This window comes from Balaenoptera physalus, assembly GCF_965194825.1.
Source record: "Balaenoptera physalus genome assembly, chromosome: X".
NCBI classification, from domain to species: domain Eukaryota; kingdom Metazoa; phylum Chordata; class Mammalia; order Artiodactyla; family Balaenopteridae; genus Balaenoptera; species Balaenoptera physalus.
This window is the reverse complement of record NC_138903.1, coordinates 127,007,747-127,020,063: the sequence shown is the minus strand read 5'-3', so window position 1 is coordinate 127,020,063 and position 12,317 is coordinate 127,007,747. Positions and strand designations below refer to the sequence as shown.

At 39.4% G+C, this 12,317-nt stretch overlaps 1 long non-coding RNA gene across 3 annotated transcripts; it reads right to left on the bottom strand.

The window, feature by feature from the left end:
• Positions 1–342: 342 nt before the first annotated feature.
• LOC309652375 lies at positions 343–11,286 on the bottom strand. Of its 3 annotated transcripts, none has more exons than XR_014258690.1 (3): positions 10,156–11,286; positions 9,036–9,265; positions 343–2,629 (listed from the first exon to the last, which is right to left on the bottom strand). It is a non-coding gene; the product is annotated as an uncharacterized lncRNA (long non-coding RNA). The 3 variants fall into 3 exon arrangements; XR_014258691.1 differs by having other exon boundaries at positions 343–2,611; XR_014258692.1 differs by having other exon boundaries at positions 343–1,300.
• Positions 11,287–12,317: the final 1,031 nt, after the last annotated feature.

Sequence of the window (12,317 nt, the reverse complement as noted above, 5' to 3'; positions counted from 1 at the left end):
CATCAGGTACACCATCCTCAAATGAGCTGCTTCAGAACCACCTGAGCCTCGCAAACCAAAGGGTCTATTCAGAGCCACTCACTTGTCAGGAAAAGACCTGTAGCACTGAAGAGTCAGATTGACTCTAGTTTTTCGACCTGTGCCATACTACTGCCCATCACTAAAACATTTTGAAGTTGAAGTAAACATCAAACATTATCAGTTCTACTTGAATATATGTCTGTAGTGCAGTTTGTTCCAACAAAAATTGTGACTATTCCTTAACCATACTGCATTTCATAACTTACTTGAACAGTCATTTTAGTTCTAGGTCAGCCTTTATAGAGTTCCTTAAGGTCTAAATTATTTTTGTATTAATTTTATTTTGCATTTTAATTCTCATTCCCTGGGAGGATGTTGTGGAATTTACTAGAGATACTTTATGTGTGATATAGCCAGAGATAAAGTGAGGAAGCAAATAAGCCCACCAATACATCCCTCTTCAACCTTTTTCGACATGTCCCATAATATTAAGTCATTTAAATGCACACATGAGTGCTCAAACATATTACAAAATAGCTACCTGAAACTTCCAAGAAACAATTCACTTTTTTAAGTCACTGGTTTCTGAAATTACTACTGGAATTCGTTCAGATTCATACAATTTATTGTTTCCCAATCGAGAATTTTTTGATTTTCAGAACCTTCAGGACCTTGCAGGAACCTTCAGACCTTCAGGACCTGCAATTTTGCATCACTGGATGATGAGAGTGTCCAGTGAGAGGAGCTCAGGCCCCACCCTCCACTGATGCAGCCGAGGAGGGACTGGCAGCCCGTGAGCCACAGCTATTGGTCCAAAGAGTGGTGGAGTGACCAGGCCTGAACCAATAACAGCCTTCCTGTGATACTCAACCCCGAGAGAGAGTAGGAAGGAGGTGTGATAGCTTCCCTGTTGTTTCTCTGTTCAAGTACTTGCTTTGCACCATGGTGATTTAAGTACAGGCATCCAGATTTGGTAGTGGGACATGTCTCCATCTCCTTGCATCAAAATAAGAGGAGGATGTTCAGCAGTGAAGAGAAGTAAGATGACTCCTTCTCCTACCTCAAGTCATTTGAGTGTTAATGCTTATGATAATATTTATTTCATTTAACATCTGTTGTGTTCTCTTCTTGGTGCATTGACTTTTTTAGATTTGGTTTTTCTATAGGTATATTGCTGAATTTCAAGATAGTTAATAATGTTCCAATTCTTTTTCTTTGAATTGACCTCCAGTTTCCTCCATCAGTCAAGAGAGAACACACAGCCAGTCATGATGACCACCTACAGAGATGGGAAAGAACGCCATGCTTTTAAGAAGTTACATTGCTAGTGTCAGAAGAAAGGTAACAAAACAATTTTTATGGTTGAGCAGACATTCCCATCTTTAAGGAGATCTAGTAAATGTGAAATGCATATGTACACTACACATTAGGGAGGGAAGGTGGAGGCCCAGATGGACACAGTGAGAGAATTTTGTCTTGAAATTTTCTTGTCCTGCTTTAAAATATAAATTTGGTTTCATCATATGATAACTTTTCTAGATTTACTGCGCAGCTAACTCAGTTTTCCTAAATGCTGTATAAGCTTTTAAAAATATTCCATACTAATAATAAGCTAAAATCTTGATAAGGAGGATTATTTGTCCTAATTCCTGATCTATTGCTATCAAAGAGAGCTCTGGAAGTAAAACTGACCCTGGCATGCGTGCAATTCTCAATGAAGCTCGTTCTAGTTTCCTGACCTGCCCTCATCTTTCTCTACAGCAAGTGGTTCTCTGTCAAATGCAGAATTCTACATGTGGGGTCTCTTCTGTGAGAGTCTTATCTCTCTTTTGATGAGTCCATGAAATTTTTGTAGTTTATTCAGCTTTAGACTCATTGTTTGGCTAAGGGTGATATCCTTCCAAGGTTTTTACATCCAAATCAATTGTTATTTTAACCTATCATATATGTTCAAATAAAACTCTTAACACTGATGATAAAATACTGAACTTTAAAGCAAATTATAAAACATTTCAAAGGACTGAATCCCACAATATGTTCCTGCTTCACAAAGTATGAAGCTAGAAATCAATGTTTTTAAAAGAAACAATTAGAAAATCATCAACTTTGTCAAAAATCAGCAATATATTTTTAGAAAAATTATACAAGTAAAGAGGCACTGTGCCAAGAAAAACACAATGATAATATTAATATATTAACATTCACTTGAATATTACCATTCAAATTCTAGAAGAAAAAGAAAAATCTTTATTTGCTGACCATCATCTTCTTATTCGATGCAATTGTCCAGAGACACGGGGCACTATGTGCTCTGGGTTTATATCCTTAAATCACCAAGATGAAAAACAAGTAAAGTAACAAGACCAGCTGACAGAGAATCCTACACTTTCAGCCTCAATTTTCTGGCTGAATATCACAGGACGGCTGTGATTGGTTCAGGCCTGGTCACTCCACCACTCTTTGGACCAATAGCTGTGGCTCACTGGCTGCCAGTACCTCAGTGGCTGCATAAGGGTGGGGCCTGAGCTGCTCTCACTGGATACTCTCATCATCCAGTGATGCAAAATTGCAGGTCCTGAAGGTCTGTGTTCTAAAAATCAAAAAAATTCTGGATTGGGAAAGAATAAATTGTATGAATTAAGAAATAAGGAAATAATCCCATTTACGACTGCAGCAAAAAACACTGAAATACCCAGGAATAAACCTATCTAAGGAGGTAAAAGACATATACTCGGAAAAGTATAAGACACTGATGAAAGAAAGTGAAGACAGGAGAGAGTGATCAAGATGGTGGAGTAGTAGGATGTGAAAGTCACTCCTCCCACAAGTACACCAAAAATACATCTACTTGTGGAATGACTCTCACAGAATATCTACTGAACACTGGCAGAAGACCTCAAGCTTCTGAAAGTTCAAGAAAATCTCTACATAAATGGGTAGGACAAAAGAAAAAAAGAAAGGAATCAGGACGGGACCTGTGCCCCGGGAGGGACCTGTGAAAGAGGAAAGGTTCCTATACCATGGGAAGTCCCCTCACCAGCGGGGAGATCGGCTGGGACTAATAGGAAGCTTGGAGGTTCGGAGCAGAGCACAGCAACTGGTTTGTGGCAGCCAGAACAGAGAGAGAACTGCACAGATGGTCAATGCCACAACCCTGCACTTGCCTGCCTGAGATGTGCATCCACCAGTGTGGGCAGGAGCTGGGTGCAGAAACTTGGGCTTTGGAGATCAGACCCGGGGAGACAACTGGGGTTGGCTGTGCAGAAACAGTCTGAAGGGGCTGGAGTCTGCTGCAACCGCTGCTGAGCATGTACCTGGAGGAAACCTGGGCTCACCTTAGAGGCCAGGCACCATTGTCTGGGGGTGTGCGAGGAGAGGGAAAGGACCCACCTTTGCAGCCTTTTCCCCTGCGTGTGCTCTCAGGTGACAGAACACCACCTACAGAAGCTCCAGGAGCAGTTGTGAGCCGCCTCCTCTACCATTGCAGGCTCCGGGGGCACACATGAGCAGCCACCACTGCCAAGAGCCCCAGGATCTGGCACCAGCTGCCGTATCTGCCCACCCCGTATCAAGGGGATAATGGCCAGCACGTGCTGAGGAAAGAGGCAGCAGGCATCCATGCTAAAAACAGCCCTCGCAACAAAAATATCAAACCCACACCAGCTACACAGGGATGCTCCCACATATAAATAGCCCTCCAAGAACACAGAAGAAAACTGTTTCCCCTAAACTCATAGGATAAGAGAAATATAAGTAAAATGAAGAAGCAGAACCACTCCCAGTTAAAAGACCAAGAGAATTTTCCTGAAAGAACAAACAATGCAACAGACCTCCTCAGTTTAATAGATACAGATTTCAAATAGGAGATAATGAAAATACTAAAGGAATTAAGAAAGGCTATTGACAGAAATGCAGAGTACTATCAAAAGGAGCTAGAAACTATAAGGCGGAGCCAAGAAAAATTTGAAAACTCATTAGCTGAGATGAAAGCTGAGCTAAAGGCAATGAATAGCAGAATGAATAATGCAGAGGAACAAATAAGTCATCTGGAAGACAGAAGAATGGAAATCACAAAATCAGAAGAGCAGACAGAAAGCCAAATGAAAAAAGAAATGAAAGCAATATCAGAGATCTATGGGCTCACATAAAGCGTGCCAATCTACACATAATAGGGATTCCACATGGCAACGAAAGAGAAAAGGGGATCGAAAACGTATTTCAAGATATTATGGCTGAAAACTTCCCAAAACTAAAGAAGGAAACAGAAATCCAGGTACAGGAAGCACAGAGGGTTCCAAACAAGATGAACTCAAACAGACCTACACCAAGACATATTATAATTAAATGGCAAAATCTAAAGGTAAAGAGAGGATTCTAAAAGCAGCAAGAAAAAAACAAAGACTTAATTACAAGGGTACCCCCATAAGGCTATAAGTTGATTTCTCTACAGAAAAGTTGCAGGCCAGAAGGGAGTGGCAAGATATATTCAAAATCCTAAAAGGGAAAAATCTGCAACCTAGGATACTCTACCCATCAGGATAATCATATAGAATAGAAGGAAAGATTTCTCAGACAAGCAAAATCTCAAAGAATACAGCAATCCTAAATCTATTCTAAAAGAAATATTAAAAGGTCTTCTCTACACAGAAAAGAAGCAAGAATCTATAGGAAAGAGAAAATCACAATTGGAAAATAAACCACTTAAATAAGCCCATACACAGATTTTTAAAAATCAAAACACTTTTGGGAAAAGGATGATAACCACAATGAACAACAAAAGGATAAACAAGAAGATGCAAAAGAGGACATCAAAATCATAAAAGGTTGGGGAGAAGAGTAAGAAAATGTAGAGTTTTTTCTTTTATTAGAATGTGTTTGAGCCTATATGACTCTCACTCTAAAGCAAGTAGATATAGGAAGGGGGTTAGACTCGAAAAACAGGGTAACCACAAATCAAAACCATCCAATAGATTCACTAAAACCAAAAAGAAAAAAACACAAGCATAAAATAAAAGGAAATTATCACACTACAAAAAGACAAAGAAAGGAACAGAGAAGAAGCACAGAATCAACTGGAAAACAAGGTTTAAAATAGCAATAAATTCATATATATATATATATATATATATATATATATATATATATATATATATATATATATCAATAATTACCTTAAATGTCAATGGACTAAATGCTCCAGTCAAAAGACATAGAGTGGCAGACTGGATTAAAAAAAAACAAAACAAACAAGAGCCTATAACATACTGCCTACAAGAGACCCACTTCAGGGTAAAGGACACACATAGATTGAAAGTGAGGGGATCGAGAAAGATATTTCATGCAAATGGAAATGACAAGAAAGTGGGGGTTGCATAGTCATGTCAGACAAAATAGACTTTAAAACAAAGGCCATAAAGAAAGATAAAGAGGGACACTATATAATGGTGAAAGGATCAATACATGAGGAGGATTTTACACTCGTCAACATATATGCACCGAATATAGGAACACCTGAATACAGAAAACAACTACTAACAGACATAAAGGGAGAAATCAACAGGAATACAATAAGAGAAGGAGAATTTAACACCCTTCTCACAGCAATGGAGATATCTTCTATACAGAAAATCCATAAGGCAAGAGAGATCCTAAATGATACAATAGAACAGTTAAACTTAATTGATATTTTCAGGACATTACATTAAAAAAACCAGAATGAACATTCTTGTCAAGTGCACATGGAACATTCTCTAGGACTGACCACATGCTAGGGCACAAATCAAAACCTCAAAAATTTAAGAGTATAGAAATTATTTCAAGCATCTTCTCTGACCACAAGGACAGGAAACTAGAAATCAAACACGGGAAAAGAAATGAGGAAAAAAACGACTACACGGAGCCTAAACAACATGCTACTAAAAAACTGTGGGTCAACAAGGAAATCAAAGAAGGAATTAAAGGAATTAAAAAATACCTTGAGACAAATGACAATGAAAACACAACCATACAAAATCTATGGGATGCAGCAAAAGCAGGTCTGAGAGGGAATTTCATAGCGATACAGGCCTTCCTCAGAAAACAAGAAAAATCTCAAATAGACAACTTAACTAAGCACTTTAAAAAATTAGAAAAAGAAGAATAAATAAAACCTAAAGTCAGCAGAAGGAAGGAAATAATAAAGATCACAGAGGAAATAAATAAAACAGGTATTAAAAAAATAGGGAAAAAAACAATAACACCAAGAGCTCGTTCTTGGAAAAGGTAAACAAAATTGACAAACCTCTGGCCAGGCTCACCAAGAAGAAAAGAGAGAGAACCCAAACAAACAAAATAAGAAATGAAAAAGGAGACATAACAACTGATACCACAGAAATACAAAAAACATAAGGGAATACTATGAACAATTATATGCCAACAAATTTGACAACCTAGAAGAAATGGACAAGTTTCTAGAAACATACAGCCCACCAAAACTGAATTACTAAGAAACAGATGATTTGAACAGACTGATCACTAGAAGTGGAATAGAATCTGTAAAAAAAAAAAAAAAACAAATCACCCTGATACCAAAACCAGACAAAGACATCACCAAAAAAGAAAATTACAGGTCAATATCTTTGATGAATATAGATGAAAAAATTATCAACAAAATATTAACAAACTGAATCCAACAACACACACACAAAAGATCATACACCACAGCCTAGTGGGATTCATCCCAAGTTCACAAGGATGGTTCAACATACACAAATCAATCAATGTGATACACCACATCAACAAAAGAAAAGACAAATACCACATGATCATCTAAATAGATGCAGAAAAAGCATTTGAAAAATTCAACATCCATTCATGAAAAAAACTCTTACCAAAGTGGGTATAAAGGGATCATATCTCAACATAATAAAAGCCATTCGTTTATGACAAACCCACAGCCAATATAACACTCAACAGTGAAAAGCTGAAAGCCTTCCAGCTAAAATCTGGAACAAGGCAAGGATGCCCACTCTCACCTCTTCTATTCAGCATAGTATTGGAAGTCCTAGCCACAGCAATCAGAGAAGAAAAAGAAATAAAAAGTATCCAAATTGGAAGTGAAGAAGTAAAATTGTCATTATATGCAGACGACATGATACTATATAGAGAAAACCCTAAAGACTCCACACAAAAACTACTAGAGCTGATAAACGAAGTCAGCAAGGTAGCAGGATGCAAGATTAACATACAGAAATTGACTGCATTTCTTTACACTAACAATGAAATATCAGAAAGGGAATGTAAAAAAAAAAATACCTTTTAAAATTGCACCCCCAAAAATAAAATACTCAGGAATAAACCTGAGCAAGGAGGTGAAAGACTTATACACTGAGAACTATAAAACATTAATAAAGGAAATTGAAAATAATTAAAAATATGAAAAGATATCCCATGCTCTTGGAGTGGAAGAATCAATATTGTAAAAATGGCCATACTACCCAAAGCAATCTACAGATTTAATGTGATCCCAATCAAATTACCCATGACATATTTCACAGTACTAGAACAAATAAACCTAAAATTTATATGGAACCATAAAAGACCCAGAACTGCCAAAGAAATCCTGAAGAAAAAGAACAAAGCAGGTGGCACAACCCTCCCAGACCTCAGACAATACTACAAAGCTACAGTAATCAAAATGGCATGGTTTTGGCACAAAAAAACATATATGGATCAATGGAAGAGAATAGAGAGCCCAGAAATAAACCCACACACCTACAGTCAATTAAACTTCAACAAACGAGGCAAAAGTATACAATGGGAAAAAGACAGGCTCTTCTGCAAGTGGTGTTGGGAAAGTTGGACAGCTGCATGTAAATCAATGAAGTTAGAACACACGCTCACACCATACAGAAAAATAAACTCAAAATGGCTTAAAGACTTAAACAGAAGACATGACACCATAAAATTTCTACAAGAGATCATAGGCAAAACGTTCTCTGACATAAATCATACAAATGTTTTCTTAGGTCAGTCTCCCTAGGCAATAGAAATTAAATAAAAAATAAACAAATGGGACCTAATGAAACCTACAAGCTTTTGCACAGCAAAGGAAACCATAAACAACATGAAAAGACAACTTATGGAATGGGAGAAATTTTTGCAAATGACCTACAAGGGCTTAATTTCCAAAATATACAAACAGCTCATACAAATCAACACCACCACCAAAAACACAAATCAAACAATGGGCAGAAGACTTAAATAGACATTTCTCCAAAGAAGAAATACAGATGGTCAATAGGCACATGAAAAGACGCTCAACATTGCTAATTATTAGAAAATGCAAATCAAAACTACAGTGAGGTACCACCTCACACGGGTGAGAATGGCCATCATCAAAAAGTCTACACACAATAAATGCTGGAGAGGTTGTGGAGAAGAGGGAACCTGGAAATTCCCTGGCAGTCCAGTGATTAGGACTCTGTGCTTTCACTGCTGAGGATGTGGGTTCAATGCCTGGTAGGGGAACTAAGATCCCACAGGCCACGTGGCGTGGCCAAAAAGAAAAAGAAATTTTAAAAGGAGAATACGGAACTCTCCTGCACTGTTGGTGGGAATGTAAGTTTGTACATACATTGTGGAGAACAGTATGGAGATTCCTAAAAAACTAAAAATAGATCTATCATATGATCCAGCAAACCCACACCTGAGCATATATCCAGAGAAAACTCTAATTCAAAAAGATACATGCACACCAATGTTCATAGCAGCACTATTTACAGTGGCCAAGACATGGAATCAACCTAAATGTCCATCAACAGATGAATGGATAAAGAAGATGTGGTACATATATACAATGGAATATGACTCAGCCATAAAAAGAATGAAATAATGCCTTTTGCAACAATATGGATAGACCTAGAGATTATCATACTAAGTGACATAAGTCAGACAAAGACAAATATAATATGATATCATCTATATGTAGAATCTAAAACTACGTGAAGGGAAAAACAACAAGTGAGCTATCACACCTCTTTCCAACTTGATCTCCGGGCTGAGTATCACAGGAAGGCTGTTATTAGTTCAGCTCTGGACGCCGCACCACACTCTGAGCCAACTGCTTTGGCTCGCGGGCTGCCAGCCCCTCGTGGGCTGCTGCTCTGGAGATGCTGCTTACACCTGCTGTCAGTGGATGATCCCTTCATCCGTGCACAACTGCAGTTCAGTCGAGATTTTTGGATGAAAACCGAAAAGGGAAAGACTGCAAAAAGTAAAAATAAAAAAAAAAAGATTTGGAGAAATATGAATTAGGTACAAAGAAATTTCACAAGTTATGGTGCTTGACTCTAGAAAATTAGTTTTCCTCAGTTTACACTGCTCTGGGGTCCTATTTTATGTATTTAACTGAATTAGGATTTGAGATATGTTGAAGGAGAATAAACGGGTAGGTGTGGTTTTTATATCTGTTACTGCATTTTATCGGCTACTATATCCCACATAAGAATCTCTGGATGATACTGCTATATACAGGTGGAAGAAATGGCAATATCACAGTCCTCACACCGAGAACACAAATGAAAAATGGTTACTCATAAAATGATTAAAAATAATTCATCGTTAACAAATTTAAATTTCTTTTATTTAGCATGATTTGGTTTCCTAAAATACCTCGCATGGAGGATAAATATAAGAGAGGTTGGTTGGGGAAAAAAAAAAAAAAACACTCAACAATGTCCCTGTTCTTTAAGAAACCACCAGAGGAGAGAAAAGGAATCAATTGGAAATACTTAAAAATTAAGATCAAATTACTTTCAAGAGCCTAAGATAATACAATCAAAAGCGTATGTAAATGTATGCATGGAGAAATAAGTTACAGAAGTTGAACCAAAAAGGGACTTGAGAAGAATTGAAGAAATGTGGGTCATCAGTGCGGTTTCCTCCCCAAATGACTAGGCTTCCAATAGTGTTTCCTCTTGGACTTTTAAGGGACAGCTAATCCTACCGCTAAGAAAATGGCGTCAATCATGAAGGGGAAAAAGCTAATTTTTATTACTAGAAAATGGAATGGAATGATACAACCAGTGAAAATAGCTTACTACACCAAATTTCCGAAGAGTTCTTTTTACAAATGAGTTTATAAAAAAATCTTACTTGAAATACTCGTCATTAACTTCTTGCCATATTGCTGTTTTTTGGTTTGTCTTCCTTTTCTTTAAAATTGGGCCCGCTGCCGGTCAAGCTTCTGCTGCCTCAGGTTGCTGCCCTCATCATCTAAGACACTGTAGGGAATCCAGTCGGAACGCGGCTTGCAAGTCATGTCTCTCGGGGGCCGGGCGGCAGCTGCGGCTCCGGAGGCCGGGGCCCGCGGGGGTCGGCGCGGGGGCCCTGCTCAGCTCCCGGGCCGCCCAGGGCCGCATCCTTCCGGGCCGGGGCGTTGGGCCCCGCCGAGGCCCGCGCTGCACGCCAGGGTCCCGGCCGCGGGCTCGGCGAGCGACCGCCTGCGCGGCGCGACGGGCGAAGCGGCGGAGTGCGCGGTGCCGCCGCGGGCGTGCGTGCGCGCGCGTGCAGGCGGCAGGAGAGGCCGTCCGCACCGCCCGGCGCCGCTAGAGGGCGCTCTTGCCACAATTTGATGCACGGGACAAAAGACAGGTCCGGTACAGTCTCTGAATTCATATCATTAAATCACCGTGATTAACAGCCAACCAGCAAAGAAACCACAGTGAACGAAACGTTCCGGTATACTCTATAATCTCTAAAGGCCGAATTTCCCAAGAAGGCTCTTATTGCTTTACGCTGTGCCACAGTCTAATATTTTGGCCCAATGGCAAGGAATCACATCCCTTTCTCCCCTCAATCTCAAAAGCTGCACGTGCCGGGAAGACTCTTTTTTGCTTCAAGCCCAGGACAACTCTTCACACTTTGAGTCCATGGCTAGGCCTCAGGAGCTGCAGGACTTTCATTGGCTGAGCCGATCCTGAGTGGCCCTTGAGCTTCTCTGATTGGATGCTTCCAGCATCCTCCCCAGGATGCCACTGTGCATGTCAAAAAGGTTTCTGTTTTCAAAAACAGGAAAATGCACTCTTGGGGGGGGGGGACCACCTAAGATTAACCTGAACCAGTCAGATTAGTAACTTCAGTTTCTTCCACCTTGGATAGGTATCTTTTTCTTGGACATTTTGCTTTCATTATTTCCGTGCTGTGTTTGGGTCCTCGATTCTGCTTTTAAATGATTTCCCTGACACTGGTCATGTTGAAAAACTTTGAATGGGTTATGTTTGTCCTTATCATTAGTTGTTTAAGCAGTAAAGCTCTTTCCCTTAGTTTATCATTTGAGTAAACCGCACTGTTAGATCATGTTTACTCACGGGGTGCCCTGTCTCCTTAATCACCTTTTGAAATCAGTAATCACACGTACTTCTTTGGTCTTACCCTCTTCAACATCATACCACTGTATTCCTCTCTTTCTTCCATTTCCTGTGTGTCAGTCGTCCTTGAGCTTCTCCTAGAGCTCTTCTCATCCAAAATTTTGTTTCCGGTGTGTGAGATCATCCTGAGATACCGGAGAGAGGGATTTACCTGAAGGTCCTTTGGTGGTAGTTTGTTCTGGTCTCCTTGGGTGTCTAATCCTTTTTTGTCTTTGAAATATTTTCCTACGATTCTTATCATATTCAACAATCTAAATACATAACATTCCCATACCGGTGGCTCATTTATCATAAATCCTTCGTCTGATGGCCCCAAGAACAGTTTCTCAGGGCTAATGGTCCGACAGAGTTCTCCACTGGACCAGAGAAAAAAGAATTTTAGAGCTCTCCTCGATCAGGCAATGGCCCCCTGCATAGCCACACACCTCAGAGTGGTCACGCTCTCTCTAGTATCCTGCCCTGTCAAATTCTTTCTCCTGAGTTTGTGGGTTTCTGAAAACATTAAGAAAACATTTTCTGTTTTGTCTCCCACGACGGTGCTGTCCCTTTTCTCAGGGCCTGATTTCAGTAGGTTGTCCATAATATGTCTCACTGGGTGTGTGACGTACTTTTCATGTTTTCACATCCTAATCAACAGGGAATTTTACAAATTATTTTCAGAGTACAAAACGAAGGCCAAACGTAACTGAAGAAACATTGGTGTCTAAAACAAATCACAATTCACATCTTAAAGCACTTATAAGGACTGAAATGATAGAATATCTTCCCTCTTCACAGTGGTGGAAAGTCAGAAACTTTGTAAGAGTGATAAAAACTATTCACTCTTCAAATTCTTGAGGAAAATTACATGGAATGTGTCACCTTATTTTCCCATACACAGTCAGCAGT